The sequence below is a fragment of the Lolium perenne genome, chromosome 5, assembly GCF_019359855.2.
Source record: "Lolium perenne isolate Kyuss_39 chromosome 5, Kyuss_2.0, whole genome shotgun sequence".
Classification (NCBI taxonomy): domain Eukaryota; kingdom Viridiplantae; phylum Streptophyta; class Magnoliopsida; order Poales; family Poaceae; genus Lolium; species Lolium perenne.
This window is the reverse complement of record NC_067248.2, coordinates 227,306,383-227,323,862: the sequence shown is the minus strand read 5'-3', so window position 1 is coordinate 227,323,862 and position 17,480 is coordinate 227,306,383. Positions and strand designations below refer to the sequence as shown.

The 17,480-nt window shown below is 45.3% G+C and overlaps 1 long non-coding RNA gene across 4 annotated transcripts; it reads left to right on the top strand.

The window, feature by feature from the left end:
* The first annotated feature begins 16,362 nt into the window (after positions 1-16,362).
* Positions 16,363-17,458, top strand: LOC127302134 (uncharacterized). 4 transcript variants are annotated; one of them, XR_011746086.1, is made up of 5 exons: positions 16,363-16,514; positions 16,602-16,662; positions 16,768-16,840; positions 17,136-17,340; positions 17,428-17,458. It is a non-coding gene; the product is annotated as an uncharacterized lncRNA (long non-coding RNA). The 4 variants fall into 4 exon arrangements; XR_007852660.1 differs by having other exon boundaries at positions 16,743-16,840; XR_011746088.1 differs by having other exon boundaries at positions 16,363-16,524.
* Positions 17,459-17,480: the final 22 nt, after the last annotated feature.

Genomic DNA, 17,480 nt, shown 5'->3' with positions numbered 1-17,480 from the left:
CTACAATGGATTCGTTCAGACCCCGGTTGTGTACCCAAAGGATCTAGATCTAAGGCTAGGGTTTGCAGAAGCTTACCACAACCGAAGTCATCGACACAGACGAAGAAGACGACCATCCTCCGCGGCCAGTAGCCGCCGCCACAGCCGCTGTCCTCGCCGCAAGCCTCGCCGACCGTGCGGGTGAGGTAGAGCCGGCCATGTCGCTAGATCGGGGATGCTGGATGAGCTCGAAATGGGGGAAATGGGGGATTTGGATTTGCTGGTGAGAGAGCGGCCCTTATATACGGTGGCAAAAATTCAAGCGCGGTGACTGATTCATGGCGCCGAGATTTCGTCATCCCGCGCGAGCTCCCGCCATCTCCCGCGGTGGCTCTACGAGGACGCCGCGTTCTCCACTTCTGCGAAAATGGGGGTGGCTCGCTAGAAACGGCCGAACCGAGCGTTCCTCCAGGGCCTGGCCCGAGGGTGCTTTGAGAACCGGTTCCTGCAAGAACGTGGCGTCGACCAGGTAACCAAATGGACCGAAAAAAGCTGGACCGATGCGAGCCAAGGGGTATCCAGCCTACCAAACGCGGCCCATTGAGAACAGACGCGGTGGACCTGGCCGTACGTGTCGTTTGGCCGTTTGTATTTGGCATGGCCGACCGGCATTACTACTGTTCGTAGTGTTGGGAAACTTGGGCCTCCAACGTGGCCCACTTCGGTGGGCACGTTTGGCTAAGTCTTCCCCCACGTTTAACGTTAAGTGGGTCTTATCCCTTTATCCCTCTAGGCCTATAAATAGAAGGAGCTCAATCATTGTACGTACCAGTTGACAGAAAGATCAATAAAGAGCTCTCCCCATATTCTTCCCTGTGTCAATTTACTTTACGCATTCGGTGTACCTCCGCTGTTCATCTACTTCATCTACGCTGTGCACCCTCGTGACCGGCCAGCCGGCAGAGGTATAATCCGAAATTGATCGCAAAAATGGATTCGTTGTTCGATTTCCTTTCAATTTTTGCGATTTGCGTATTTTTTAGATCTTACCTATGGTGTGGATTTCTCTCCCGACAGTCGAGCTGACTTGTTGTCGCCGACCAATGTCGATACTCTCGGATCGGAGACTTGTTGACTACACTGTAGGGAGTCGGATCGTCGGCGATTCAGCTGATCGCGACACCGCCGTGCTTGGCACGCCATCAAAAATCGACCCGCGTCGTACATGCACACCGCTGGGCAAATTGCTGCTATGCCTGGGCATACTGCATAGGCAGCCCTGCTGGCCGCCATGCACTGCTGCCGCGATCCTGCTGGCCGACGAGCGCTCGCACGCTGCCGCGGCCGTGCTGGCCGCGCTTGCGCCGTGCTGCAGCTTCCCCGCGCGTGACCAAGCCGCCGTCACCGGCCCTGCTGGCTGGTGCCTGCCGCCTCCGCCCCTGCTAGCGCGCAGCTAACAACGCCACCACGCACACGAGCGCACGCGCAGAAGCTCCCCCGCTCGCACCCGCGCACGCCTGCCGCGGCCCCGCTGGTCGCCGGCGCTTGCCGCCCAGCGCGCGCCGCCGCGCCCGCGCCGCGCGCGCTGCCGCGCCCCGCTGGTCGCCGGCGCTCGCCGCCTCCGCCCCGTCCTCGCCCGCGGCTCTGCGCGACCCTGCTGGTCGGCGCGAGCGCCGCCTCGCTCGCCCTGGTGCCCGCCGGCCGGATGCCGCGCACCACCACCTTCGGCCGTGGCCCTGCTGGCCGCCGGCGCGGTGGACGCCGCCGCCTCGCCTCACAGTAGTCGGAGCGGCCAAATGTTGCCGCCGCCGCTAACTCGGGCGCTAGGGCACCCCCCTAGCGTCGCCCCCCGTTCACGGGCTGGGACTGTGAGTAGGCCGGCCCAAGCAGGCGACTGGAGTTTGGGCTCCCCATAAAAAAAAAGGGGAGGCGCCCCGGGCGGGCTTTTCAGCCAGTGGGCCGTAGGCCTGATGCCGATCCACGCCAGGATAATTGGCCTGGGCGTGGAAATTTACAGTTTTTTTACTGTAAATTTTTTTTTTGGGCGTTAAATATCCTCGGAAAGTCAGTTTTATGGTCGTTTTCCACGTTAAGAACGCGCTGAGCATAACCTATCTTTGTACATGCTTTTATATTATGTTTTACTACATTATTTAATTGATGTATGCTTTTAATACTTAGTATAGCATAGTCAGCATGTCCTTTTTTCTATTTAAATTTTTGGAACGCCGTCATATTGTATTGTGTATCAACATCGCATTTATGCAATTGATTACCTGCTGTAATCTTACACACTTTGCATAAATTGCAGATGACGGGAATCATGAACCGTGAGTTCGCGGAGTTGGCTCAGAACGGACTGAACTACCTGACTTGGGCCTCGGACGTTGAGATCGTCCTCGAGGGCAAAGAGATCAAGGGCGCGCTGAGTGCGGGGACCCCGATGGCCCCAAGCACCACCACTCCGGCGCAAAATGCGCAAGCGCTGCACTTCCTCCGCCACCACATGTGTGGTACTCTAAAAAATGAGTACATGGCAGAACGGAGTGCTTCAGCCCTTTGGGCCGCCCTCAAAGCGCGGTTCTCTAGGCTGAAGTACACTATTCAGCCACAGGCGGAGGCAGAATGGATGCGTCTGAGGTTTGCGGACTTCAAGACTGTGGGAGAGTACAACTCCGCATTACACCGGATTTGTACCTCGCTTCTCCTTTGTGGTACTACTATCACAGATAAAGAGAAGATAGAGAAAACCCTCTCTACCTTTCATCCAACTGCTATTCAGTCTTCGCGGAACTACCGCCAGGAGAAATTTCAGCAGTATGCAGCGCTCATTGATGCCCTCCAGGTTGATGAGGCGCAGGATGAAGTTATCAAAAAGAACTTCTCCTCGCAGCCTTTCGCTGGAGGTCCAAGTCAGGAAGTAAATGCCGGCGCATATAAAGTGCGCAAGCCAATAATGAAGAAGCGAGGCAAGAAAGGCAAGAAGGGACCTAACCCCCCAACCCGGCCAAGAACCAACAGGCCGGGAAGGGGGAGGCAAGGCCCCAGGATTGCTTCCGCTGCGGATCCAAGACTCACTTCTCCAGGCAGTGCCAGGCCCCTAAGCACGTCGTGGACGCGTACAAGGCCAAGAAGGCACGCGAGACGCACCTTCTCCAGGTGGAGGCACCACCGGCACCCGCTGTGGCGCCCGTGATGATCCCCGTGCCCAACGGCGCGCCCAGAATGGCGCAAGTTGAGGCACCTGAGGCGGCACTCCAGGTTGTTCCCGTGAACGCCGGAGTGCCCATGGAGGTTGAGCACGTTGTGCCCCCTCCCGTGCCCCAGTTGGACATTGATGCTGCCGCGGCAATGATAGCCAACGGAGAGAAGCTTACTGAGATGGAGATATCTGCTGAGGTCGATGGTTTCCTCGCGGACTCCATCTAAAAACTTCGCTTCGTCCTATTTATTTCATGATTTCACTTTGGCAATAATTTGATACATTCATTCGATATGGTTGTAAGCTCTACGAGAGCAAAACATTTATTTGTTAAACATTTATTTGTTTGGGCGATTGGATGACATTTGTCTCATTCATTTATTCCATTATTTAATATGAGATGGTTATGTTATGTTCTGAAATATTTATGTGTCTACTTACTTAATGATGCATCTTCCTCGCTCCATTATATTAATTAGACGCTATATTTTAGAACAAGTGTGGCGCCCAAATGGAGGAAACGTGCCTTGCCGATAGCGGCACCACCAATACCATCTTGAGAGAAACAAAGTACTTTGAGTCCATAAATAAAAATCCAGGAAATATTATGACGATCGCCGGCTGCGGTCCGAACATAGTTGGCTCCGGAGGAGCTACTATTATACTCCCCATGGGAACAACTTTGATCATTAATGAAGCATTGTTGTACCCGGAGTCGACTCGTGCTCTCTTAAGTTTTAAAGACATACGCGCAAATGGTTTCCACATAGAAACTGATGATGATGACAATGGTAAGGAGTGCCTAATCATCACTAAGTGCGACGAAAATGGTAAACACGTGGTCGAAAGGCTTCCTTTATTTGCTACGGGGTTGTACTACACCAAGATCGTAGCACCCCCCGTGTACACTACCCTTAAAACTGTGTTCCGCAGCTCTGAACTATTCTCCCTATGGCATGATAGATTAGGCCACCCTGGTCTTAGGATGATGAGAAATATAATAAACAACTCGAATGGTCATAACGTCAATGTAAAAAATTTCCCGAATCCTGATGATTTCGTATGCTCCGCATGCGCCACGGGGAAATTAATCATTAGACTATCCCCCCTAAAGGTGAAGGTTGAAATCCCCGCGTTCTTGCAACGTATCCAAGGGGACATATGCGGTCCCATTCAGCCCCTCTCGGGGCCGTTTAGGTACTTCATGGTGCTCATCGATGCTTCCTCAAAATGGTCCAATGTTTGCCTGCTGTCAACAAGGAACCATGCTTTTGCAAAGTTGATCTCACAGATCATACAAATGCGGAATAAATTCCCTGATCATCGCATTGAGTCTATTCGAATGGACAACGCTGGAGAATTTACTTCGAAAGCGTTCGATGATTACTGCATGGCAAAGGGAATCAAACTTGAGCACTCTGTACCGCATGTCCACACCCAAAATGGACTTGCGGAGGCATTGATTAAGATGATTAAATTCATTGCCCGACCGCTCCTTCAGGGTTGTAATTTACCAACTACATGTTGGGGTCACGCGGTGTTACACGCTGCCAATCTCATCAACTTTCGACCATCGGCCTACAACATTCATTCTCCTATGCAACTTGCGCAAGGGTCGGCACCGAAAATTTCCCACCTTCGAAGGTTCTGATGCCAGGTATATGTACCAATACCACCACCCCAGCGATCGGCAATGGGACCTCTCCGTAAGTCGGGGATATACGTTGGTTATGAGACATTGTCCATAATCCGATTCCTGGACCCTATGACAGGCGACTGTCATACGGCACGCTTTGCTGATTGCATTTTCGACGAGGATCTTTTCCGACTTTAGGGGGAGGAAATCAACCCCTTGATGATAAAAGTCGAGAAATCACGTGGCAAGCCACGGGGATCCACGCTCATGACCCGCGCACTGTTGAATCTAACAAAGAAGTCCAAAAGATAATAGATTTGCATTCATTAGCAAATCAACTGCCAGATCACTTTAGTAACTTAAAAACTGTGACAAAGTCGCATGTGCCCGCACGCAATGCACCGGAAAGGGTTGAAATACCAAAGAGAAACGATGGTATACCCGCCCCTGTCCAAAGGCCTAAAAGGACGAGGAATCCGGCTCCTCAAATCCCAAGTACTCGGGGACGCCCGAAGAAAAAGGACAAGAGGGATTTATTACAGTCTACCCCTGAAGAGGGGAGCCAGTTGAGACCTGGCACAAGTACGGATATTTCAGTGCACGAAATCCCGGACTTGAATTTTCCTATATCGGAAATACCTAGCGAAGATGTGTGCGCACACATTGGAGCGGGAAAGCTAAAGGACCTAGCTCCCGGATTGGGAAATTCGATGGAGCAAGGGGATGTGCCCGATGCACTCCATGATGAAATGGCCATTAACTATGTTAATTCGGGTGAGACATTCAATCGAGCCATGGCAAATGTCGACGTTAATTTTGCCAGGAAAATTGCCTCAATCATAGATCTTGACCCAGAGCCTAATACGCTCGTTGATTGTAGGAAAAGGTCAGATTGGAATGATTGGAAGAAGGCAATAACTGCTGAATTATTATCTCTTAACAAAAGAGAGGTGTTTGGACCTGTTTGTCTAACTCCTCCCCACATTCGCCCCGTTGGCCATAAGTGGGTTTTTGTTCGAAAGAGAAACAAAAATAATGAAGTAGTAAGGTACAAAGCAAGGCTCGTTGCTCAAGGTTTCACTCAGCGACCAGGTGTCGACTTTGATGAAACTTACTCCCCGGTCATGGATGGAATTACCTTTAGATACTTGATCTCAATGGCAGTCAACATGGATTTGAATATGAAACTTATGGATGTTGTCACCGCTTACCTTTATGGTAACTTGGATTCGGACATATATATGAAGGTAGCGGAAGGTATCCCTATCCCGAACCAAGATAGAGCAAATAGAGGTTTATGCAGTGTTCAACTTAAGAAGTCACTGTATGGACTTAAGTAGTCTGGTAGGATGTGGTATAATCGTTTAAGCGATTTCCTTCATCAGAACGGCTACACAAGCAATGCAGATTGCCCATGTGTTTTTATACGGAGATCACAAGATGGTTTCTCTATTATCTCGGTGTATGTGGACGATTTGAATATAATCGGTACACCTGAGGATATTAAGGAAGCGAGTTCCTACCTGATGTCGGAATTCGAAATGAAGGACTTAGGCAAAACCAAGTTCTGCCTAGGTCTGCAACTTGAGCATTCCCCTGCTGGGATTCTCGTGCACCAGTCGACCTACGCCCAGAAGGTGTTGGAAAGATTTGGGTTTAAAGATGCGTATCTGATACGTCTCCGACGTATCGATAATTTCTTATGTTCCATGCTACTTTATTGATGATATCTACATGTTTTATGCATACTTTATGTCATATTTATGCATTTTCTGGAACTAACCTATTGACGAGATGCCGCAGCGTGCCGTTCTGTTTTTGCTGTTTTGGTTTCGTAAATCCTAGTAAAGAAATATTCTCGGAATTGGACGAAATCAACGCCTGTGTTCCTATTTTGCCCGGAAGCATCCGAGAACACCCGAGAGCCGCTGCAGGAGGGCTTTGTGGGCCCCACACATGCAGGTGGCGCGGCCCAGGCCCCGGCCGCGCCACCCTATGGTGTGGTGGCCCCACAAGCCCTCCGACGCCTCCCTTCCGCCTATTTAAAGCCTCCGTCGCGAAACCCCGATACGTTCGACGAAACCCACGAAACCTTCTGTAGCCGCCGCCATCGCGAAGCCAAGATCTGGGGGACAGGAGTCTCTGTTCCGGCACGCTGCCGGAGCAGGGAAGTGCCCCCGGAAGGCTCCTCCATCGACATCACCGCCATCTCCATCAACGCTGCTGTCTCCCATGAGGAGGGAGTAGTTCTCCATCAAGGCTAAGGGCTGTACCGGTAGCTATGTGGTTCATCTCTCTCTCTATGTACTTCAATACAATGATCTCATGAGCTGCCTTACATGATTGAGATCCATATGATGATGATTGTAATCTAGATGTCATTATGCTAGTCAAGTGAATTTTACTTATGTGATCTCCGGAGACTCCTTGTCCCACATGTGTAAAGGTGACAGTGTGTGCACCGTGTGGGTCTCTTAGGCTATATTTCACAGAATACTTATTCACTGTTATGAATGGCATAGTGAAGTGCTTATTTATATCTCTTTATGATTGCAATGTGTTTTGTATCACAATTTATCTATGTGCTACTCTAGTGATGTTATTAAAGTAGTTTTATTCCTCCTGCACGGCGTAATGGTGACAGTGTGTGCATCCGTGTTAGTACTTGGCGTAGGCTATGATTATGATATCTTGTAGATTATGAAGTTAACTATTGCTATGATAGTATTGATGTGATCTATTCCTCCTTTCTTAGCATGAAGGTGACAGTGTGCATGCTATGTTAGTACTTGGTTTAGTCTTATTGATCTTTCATGCACTCTAAGGTTATTTAAATATGAACATTGAATTGTGGAGCTTGTTAACTCCGGCATTGAGGATTCGTGTAATCCTACGCAATGTGTTCATCATCCAACAAGAGTGTAGAGTATGCATATATCTATTCTGTTATGTGATCAAAGTTGAGAGTGTCCACTAGTGAAAGTCTGATCCCTAGGCCTTGCTCCTAAATACTGCTATCGCTGCTTGTTTACTGTTTTACTGCGTTACTACTGCTGCGTTACTACTGCTGCGTTACTACTGCTTGTTTACTGTCCTGGGCAAAGCACTTTTCTGGTGCTGTTGCTACTGCTTATTTACACCACCTGTATTTCACTATCTCTTCGCCGAACTAGTACACCTATTAGGTGTGTTGGGGACACAAGAGACTTCTTGCTTTGTGGTTGCAGGGTTGCATGAGAGGGATATCTTTGACCTCTTCCTCCCTGAGTTCGATAAACCTTGGGTGATCCACTTAAGGGAAACTTGCTGCTGTTCTACAAACCTCTGCTCTTGGAGGCCCAACACTGTCTACAAGAATAGAAGCTCCCGTAGACATCAAGCAATTTTCTGGCGCCGTTGCCGGGGAGGAAAGGTAAAAGGCACTCACACTTCGGTTCCAGGTAACAGTACTTTTCTGGCGCCATTGTGTTTGTGCTCGAAGCTATTTCCTTTAGATCCTGCAATTGCATCTTTTTGTTTCTTGTTTACACTAGTTTGGCATAATGGACAACAATGAGCTTCTTATTCTATTTCCTGATTTAAAACATGGATGGTTTGATCCGAAAATTAAAAAACCCATGGAACATGTTAGTATGAATACTTTGAACACCGTTGTTGCTAATGATATGGAAAATTCTAAGCTTGGGGAAGCTGGTTTTGATGAGCATGATCTTTTTAGTCCCGCAAGCATGGAGGAGAAAATTTTCTTTGATGATACTTTGCCTCCTATTTATGATGATTATAATGATATTGGTCTTTTGGTTCCACCTGTTATGGAGGATAAATTTAATTATGATTACAATATGCCTCCGATATTTGATGATGAGAATAATAATGATAGCTACTTTGTTGAATTTGCTCCCACTATTACTAATAAAATTGATTATGCTTATGTGGAGAGTAATGATACTTTTATGCATGAGACTCATGATAAGAATGCTTTATGTGATAGTTATATTGTTGAGTTTGCTCATGATGCTACTGAAAGTTATTATGAGAAAGGAAAATATGGTTGTAGAAATTTTCATGTTACTAAAATGCCTCTCTATGTGCTGAAATTTTTGAAGTTACACTTGTTTTATCTTTCTACGCTTGTTGCATTATGCCTACATAACTTGTTTATTTACAAGATCCCTTTTCATAGGAAGCATATTAGGCTTAAATTTGTTTTGAATTTGCCTCTTGATGCTCTCTTTTGCTTCAAGTACTATTTCCTGCGAGTGCATCATTAAAACTGCTGAGCCCATCTTAATGGCTATAAAGAAAGAACTTCTTGGGAGATAACCCATGTGTTTATTTTGCTACAGTACTTTGTTTTATATTTGTGTCTTGGAAGTTGTTTACTACTGTAGCAATCTCTCCTTATCTTAGTTTTGTGATTTTTTGTGCCAAGTGAAGCCTCTAATCGAAGGTTGATACTAGATTTGGATTTCTGCGCAGAAACAGATTTCTATCTGTCACGAATCTGGGCTGTTTTCTCTGTAGGTAACTCAGAAAAATATGCCAATTTACGTGCGTGTTCCTCAGATATGTACGCAACTTCCATTAGTTTTGAGTTTTCTTATTTGAGCAACGGAAGTATTTATTAAAAATTCGTCTTTTCGGACTGTTCTGTTTTGACAGATTCTGCCTTTTATTTCGCATTGCTTCTTTCGCTGTGTTGGGTGGATTTCTTTGTTCCATTACCTTCCAGTAGCTTTGAGCAATATCCAGAAGTGTTAAGAATGATTGTGTCACCTCTGAACATGTGAGTTTTTGATTATGTACTAACCCCTCTAATGAAGTTTATGAGAAGTTTGGTGTGAAGGAAGTTTTCAAGGGTCAAGAGAGGAGGATGATATACTATGATCAAGAAGAGTGAAAGCTCTAAGCTTGGGGATGCCCCGGTGGTTCATCCCTGCATATTTCAAGAATACTCAAGCATCTAAGCTTGGGGATGCCCAAGGCATTCCCTTCTTCATCGACAAATTATCAGGTTCCTTCTCTTGAAACTATATTTTTATTCGGTCACATCTTATGTACTTTACTTGGAGCGTCTGTTTGTTTTTGTTTTTGTTTTTGTTTGAATAAATGCTTGTGTGGGAGAGAGACACGCTCCGCTGGTTCATATGAACACATGTGTTCTTAGCTTTTAATTTTCATGGCGAAGGTTGAAACTGCTTCGTTAATTGTTATATGGTTGGAATCGGAAAATGATATATGTAGTAATTGGTAAAATGTCTTGGATAATTTGATACTTAGCAATTGTTGTGCTCATGTTTAAGCTCTTGCATCATATACTTTGCACCTATTAGTGAAGAAATACAAAGAGCTTGCTAAAATTTGGTTTGCATAATTGATCTCTCTAAGGTCTAGATAATTCCTAGTATTGAGTTTGAACAACAAGGAAGACGGTGTAAAGTCTTATAATGTTTACAATATGTCTTTTATGTAAGTTTTGCTGTACCGGTTCATCCTTGTGTTTGTTTCAAATAACCTTGCTAGCCTAAGCCTTGTATCGAGAGGGAATACTTCTCATGCATCCAAAATCCTTGAGCCAACCACTATGCCATTTGTGTCCACCATACCTACCTACTACATGGTATTTCTCCGCCATTCCAAAGTAAATTGCTTGAGTGCTACCTTTAAAATTTCCATTCTTCACCTTTACAATATATAGCTCATGGGACAAATAGTTTAAAAACTATCGTGGTATTGAATATGTACTTATGCACTTTATCTCTTATTAAGTTGCTTGTTGTGCGATAACCATGTTTCTGGGGACGCCATCAACTATTTCTTTGTTGAATATCATGTGAGTTGCTATGCATGTTCGTCTTGTCTGAAGTAAGAGTGATTTATCATGATCAAATGGTTTGAGTATGCATATTGTTAGAGAAGAACATTGGGCCGCCAACTAAAGCCATGATTCATGGTGGAAGTTTCAGTTTGGACAACAAACCTCACTCTCTTATGAGAATATTATCTGTTGTTGAATGCTTATGCATTAAAGAGGAGTCCATTATCTGTTGTCTATGTTGTCCCGGTATGGATGTCTAAGTTGAGAATAACCAAAAGCGAGAAATCCAATGCGAGCTTTCTCCTTAGACCTTTGTACAGGCGGCATAGAGGTACCCCTTTGTGACACTTGGTTAAAACATGTGCTATGCTATGATAATCCATGTAAATCCAAGCTAATTAGGACAAGGTGCGAGCACTATTGGTATACTATGCATGAGGCTTGCAACTTGTAGGATATAATTTACATAACTCATATGCTTTATTACTACCGTTGACAAAATTGTTTCTTGTTTTCAAAATCAAAGCTCTAGCACAAATATAGCAATCGATGCTTTCCTCTTTGAAGGACCTTTCTTTCTACTTTTATTGTTGAGTCAGTTCACCTATCTCTCTCCACCTTAAGAAGCAAACACTTGTGTGAACTGTGCATTGATTCCTACATAATTACATATTGCACTTGTTATATCACTTTGCATTGACAACTATCCATGAGATATACATGTTACAAGTTGAAAGCAACCGCTGAAACTTCATCTTCCTTTATGTTGCTTCAATACCTTTACTTTGAATTATTGCTTTATGAGTTAACTCTTATGCAAGACTTATTGATGCTTGTCTTGAAGTACTATTCATGAAAAGTCTTTGTTTTATGATTCAGTTGTTTACTCATGTCATTACCATTGTTTTGATCGCTGCATTCATTACATATGCTTACAATAGTATAATCAAGGTTATGATGGCATGTCACTTCAGAAATTATCTTTGTTATCGTTTACCTGCTCGGGACGAGCAGGAACTAAGCTTGGGGATGCTGATACGTCTCCGACGTATCGATAATTTCTTATGTTCCATGCTACTTACATGTTTTATGCATATTTTATGTCATATTTATGCATTTTCTGGAACTAACCTATTGACGAGATGCTGCAGTGCCAGTTCCTGTTTTCTGCTGTTTTTGGTTTCAGAAATCCTAGTAAAGAAATATTCTCGGAATTGGACGAAATCAACGCCCAGGTTCCTATTTTGCCCGGAAGCATCCAGAACACCCGAGAGCCGCCAGAGGAGGGCTTTGTGGGCCCCACACATGCAGGTGGCGCGGCCCAGGCCCTGGCCGCGCCACCCTATGGTGTGGTGGCCCCACAAGCCCTCTGACGCCTCCCTTCCGCCTATTTAAAGCCTCCGTCGCGAAAACCCTGATACGTTCGACGAAACCCACAGAAACCTTCTGTAGCCGCCGCCATCGCGAAGCCAAGATCTGGGGGACAGGAGTCTATGTTCCGGCACGCTGCCGGAGCAGGGAAGTGCCCCCGGAAGGCTCCTCCATCGACATCACCGCCATCTCCATCAACGCTGCTGTCTCCCATGAGGAGGGAGTAGTTCTCCATCAAGGCTAAGGGCTGTACCGGTAGCTATGTGGTTCATCTCTCTCTATGTACTTCAATACAATGATCTCATGAGCTGCCTTACATGATTGAGATCCATATGATGATGATTGTAATCTAGATGTCATTATGCTAGTCAAGTGAATTTTACTTATGTGATCTCCGGAGACTCCTTGTCCCACGTGTGTAAAGGTGACAGTGTGTGCACCGTGTGGGTCTCTTAGGCTATATTTCACAGAATACTTATTCACTGTTATGAATGGCATAGTGAAGTGCTTATTTATATCTCTTTATGATTGCAATGTGTTTTGTATCACAATTTATCTATGTGCTACTCTAGTGATGTTATTAAAGTAGTTTTATTCCTCCTGCACGGTGTAATGGTGACAGTGTGTGCATCCGTGTTAGTACTTGGCGTAGGCTATGATTATGATCTCTTGTAGATTATGAAGTTAACTATTGCTATGATAGTATTGATGTGATCTATTCCTCCTTTCTTAGCATGAAGGTGACAGTGTGCATGCTATGTTAGTACTTGGTTTAGTCTTATTGATCTTTCATGCACTCTAAGGTTATTTAAATATGAACATTGAATTGTGGAGCTTGTTAACTCCGGCATTGAGGATTCGTGTAATCCTACGCAATGTGTTCATCATCCAACAAGAGTGTAGAGTATGCATATATCTATTCTGTTATGTGATCAAAGTTGAGAGTGTCCACTAGTGAAAGTCTGATCCCTAGGCCTTGCTCCTAAATACTGCTATCGCTGCTTGTTTACTGTTTTACTGCGTTACTACTGCTGCGTTACTACTGCTGCGTTACTACTGCTGCGTTACTACTGCTTGTTTACTGTCCTGGGCAAAGCACTTTTCTGGTGCTGTTGCTACTGCTTATTTACACCACCTGTATTTCACTATCTCTTCGCCGAACTAGTACACCTATTAGGTGTGTTGGGGACACAAGAGACTTCTTGCTTTGTGGTTGCAGGGTTGCATGAGAGGGATATCTTTGACCTCTTCCTCCCTGAGTTCGATAAACCTTGGGTGATCCACTTAAGGGAAACTTGCTGCTGTTCTACAAACCTCTGCTCTTGGAGGCCCAACACTGTCTACAAGAATAGAAGCTCCCGTAGACATCAGTATCCTTCTAAGACCCCGATGATCGGAAGATCTTTGCAGCCAGACAAGGACCCGTTCAGGCCTAAGGAAGAGGGGGAGGAAATTCTGGGACCAGAATTCCCCTATTTGAGTGCAATTGGTGCACTCATGTACCTCGCGAATTGTACACGGCTGGATATTGCATTCGCCGTCAATTTGCTTGCTAGGTACAGTTCTGAGCCTACCAAGAGACATTGGAAAGGCGTTAAGGACATCTTCCGATATCTGCAAGGAACTAAAGATCTCGGCTTGTTTTATCGAAGGAATCAAGACCTATCAGTCGTAGGCTATGCTGATGCTGGGTACCTATCAGACCCGCACACGTCCAAGTCGCAGACTGGATATGTTTTCCTTTGTGGTGGAACTGCGATTTCTTGGAAATCGTCTAAGCAGAATCTCGTGTCAACTTCGACGAACCACTCGGAAATCATGGCACTATATGAAGCATCACGTGAGTGTGTTTGGCTTCGAAGGGTGATCACCCACATCTAGATGACATGTGGGTTGAATACCATCCAAACCCCAACCATTATCTACGAAGATAATGCCGCTTGTGTTGCACAAGTCCAAACGGGTTATGTGAAGAGCGGTCTTACAAAGCATATACACCCCAAGTTCTTCTATGCACATGAATTGCAAAAGATGAACGAGGTAAAGGTCTTGCATACTAAGTCGTGTGAGAATCTTGCTGATTTATTCACTAAGTCATTGCCGGCATCTTCTTTCGAGAGATGTGTTCGTGGAATCGGTATGATGAGACTTAGGGAGATGCAAGGTTTAGGGGGAGAATCTTCACAAAATCGTCACTGAAATCTTGATCCCGATGATTGAGTACTTAACTCTGCAGTTAAGTGAATTGTACTCTTTTTCCCCTTAAGTGAGTTTTTATGAAGTTTCTCACATTAGGTTTTTGACGAGGCAATTCGTGCAACATAGCAAAGTATACCATGATCCTTTTCTCCATATTTTTCCCACTGGGTTTTTCGGAGTTTTGAGACATGGATATACGGATAATACCCAAGGGGGAGTGTTGGGAAACTTGGGCCTCCAACGTGGCCCACTTCGGTGGGCACGTTTGGCTAATTCTTCCCCCATGTTTAACGTTAAGTGGGTCTTATCCCTCTAGGCCTATAAATAGAAGGAGCTCAATCATTGTACGTACCAGTTGACAGAAAGATCAATAAAGAGCTCTCCCCATATTCTTCCCTGTGTCAATTTACTTTACGCATTCGGTGTACCTCCGCTGTTCATCTACTTCATCTACGCTGTGCACCCTCGGGACCGGCCAGCCGGCAGAGGTTGCACAACACGTAGATGTATGCATGCTGCATGCAAGGGTTGGATAGGAACACGTACCGTTATAGGCCGGCACACTACATGCTAGATCAGTACACTACCAATACCGCTACCTGTTGTACAGATACAGTGAGCCGGTGTCCGATCCGATTTCGTGTGCATGCATACATGTGTGGCCGACGAATAAATTCACCTGGGACGCACGGACGGCGCCACGGCGGCGGCATGCAGTTGGGGCGACGGCCGGTCGATCGACGGCCAGCCGGAGAGATCCAACGGCGACGTGCGAATTTACCCCTCTTGGCGGGATGGACATCACTAGTAGAAACAAGGGCTTTGGTTTTTTTTGCTCCAAAGAGCTTTTGCACCGGATTTGGCACGAACTGGCGCTAAAGTGGTCATTAGCACCGGTTCGTGCGGTCTGGACGTTAGGGGGCATTAGCACCAGTTCGTGCAGAACCTTTTACACCGATTCGTAACACGAAACGGTGCAAAAGGACGAAACGGTGGAAAAGGTCTACCCTTTTGCACCGGTTCATAACACGAACCGGTGCAAAAGGTTTTTCTGCTCCCCACGAACCTCCACCCCCGTGGATCGCCTTTTTTAACACTGTAAAATATAAAAGAAAATGATAGAAAATTCAAAAAATAAAATCTTTTGAGATTCCTGTATGTTACGCAACCTACTATTAGGGAAAATTAACAAATTTGAATTTTCACATTTATTGCAAAAAATGTTTGAAAAATGGTAAAACCGCATTAACTTTTGCATACGACGTCGAAAAAAACGTATAATATATCAAAATCATCGTGGGAAAAAGTTACATCCGAATTCACCCGGGTTTACCCGGTTAGCTAATTTTTAGATTCTGGAGATTCCAAATGAAAATATGAAAGCAGGAAGATTTTATTTTTTTTTCCAGAAATTTTGGATTTTATTTTTTTTTATTTTTTAAAATTAAAATTAATAATTGCATCCTGCTTAAAAACTGCTATTACTTTTAGCAAATTATAAGATTTTCAAATTTTTAGGTTTTAGGTTTGGCAAAAAAAATTAAAAAAATAATTAAATAATTAAATAATTAAAAATAATACAAATTATAAAGTTAATGTTTATTTATTTATTCAAGATTATTATTACAAAATTACTTTGGTTTATTAAAATAATTATTTAAAATTCGAACAATAAATAAATATGACATCGACCAACATGTTAATAGGATTGATATGATACTAGTATCACATACATGCGCGCGAAGCACTTGGATGCGGGAAGGAAAGGAACTTGGAAGTTAAGTGTGCTAGTGCTAGAGTAGTGGGAGGATGGGTGACCTATCGGGAAGTTTGAGCACGAGTAAGTAATCCAGGGGTATATATGATGCCCCCCAACGGGGGCCTCACAGAGATTAGCGCATGTGAGCCGTCGATTCACTCTTACCAGCAAATCTTGTCCGTGCAAATTTTTCACTGTGACATATAAAAGGGTTCCTCAGGGTGAAAACCCTAGCCGCCAAATAGCCAATCCCCTCTCCTGGCCCTCCCCAATCCTCTCGCGCGATCCCCCCAATCGCCGCCCTTCCTCCCGCCGCCACCATATCCTCATCTCTCTGCTCCTCCCTCCTCCTCCCTTTCATCCTCAAGCTGAGCTCCCTCTGTAATCGCATCTCCCTTCTACCCGTCGGGGTGGCAGCGGCCTCAGTCGGTGAGGCGGAGGAGGGGGCCCTCCATGGCGTCGCGACCGAATCCTCCGGCTAGCCGTCTCTATCCGTCCGTCCAATCGACGACCGAGAAAAGATGGAGGCCGCCACCACGCACTGGTTCAGGTTTGCATCTGTACGTTCCCTCCTTCCCATGCCTACTTGATATCCTGCTCAGATCTAAGGTGCTCATGTTCTTCTCACTTTATGTAGTCTGATTCGGTAGATTTGTGTTTTGGAGAGAGGCTGGGGGGGACGGCTGCTCAGATCTAAGGTGCTCATGTTCTTCTCTCTTTTGGTTTTACACACATAATCATTATTCTGTATTTGTGTATTTAACTCTGGCCAATATAGGGCTGAGATTGCACGGTGTTTGCAGCACCGTGGTTGTCATTGTGTACACAAGAGAAGCCTAGCCCAAGCTTCATAAGTCCATGGCCACTTGAGATGAGGTATTTTCCTTAGATTTTGCCATGTTTGAACATCATTAGGTTCAAGAAGGGACGTACGTGTGCTATATGAAAAATACCAGTATATTACTTTCATCCATAACTCCAGGAGTTACGCCAGTGTTTGGAATCTGGAGAAGGACTTTTTTGTTTGGTTCTTATGCAATTCATATATGTTGCTTCACTTTTTAATCTTTTTGGTTCCAAACCTGCATATGTAATGCCTCCAAGAATATATCAAAAAGTTTTATGTCTGTATTTGAGGTGGTTAAGAATTCAGTTGATGCTCTGCTTGCAGATGGTATGCAACATACGAACTATGTAATATGCCGTTACTTGAGTTCGGTGGTGTAGTGTGCTGCGTTGATTCAGCCCCACCGTTTCACCTGAATGGATTGGATTCGTTGGTTGTCATTAGCTCAAGGTTCTGGGGCTGAACCTAAGTTGTTTTCCCTAAATTTAAGAGAGGCAAACTTAATGAATTGCTCACAGCGATGGTTCAGGTTCATACTCGCACACACTCTCCTCTTGCCTGCTATATATATATCTCTCTCAGATATGAGGTACCCATGTTCTTCCCCTTTCTGCAGCGCAATTCATCTGATATGTGTTCCGATTAGATGTCGGACTGCTGATTCAGGTA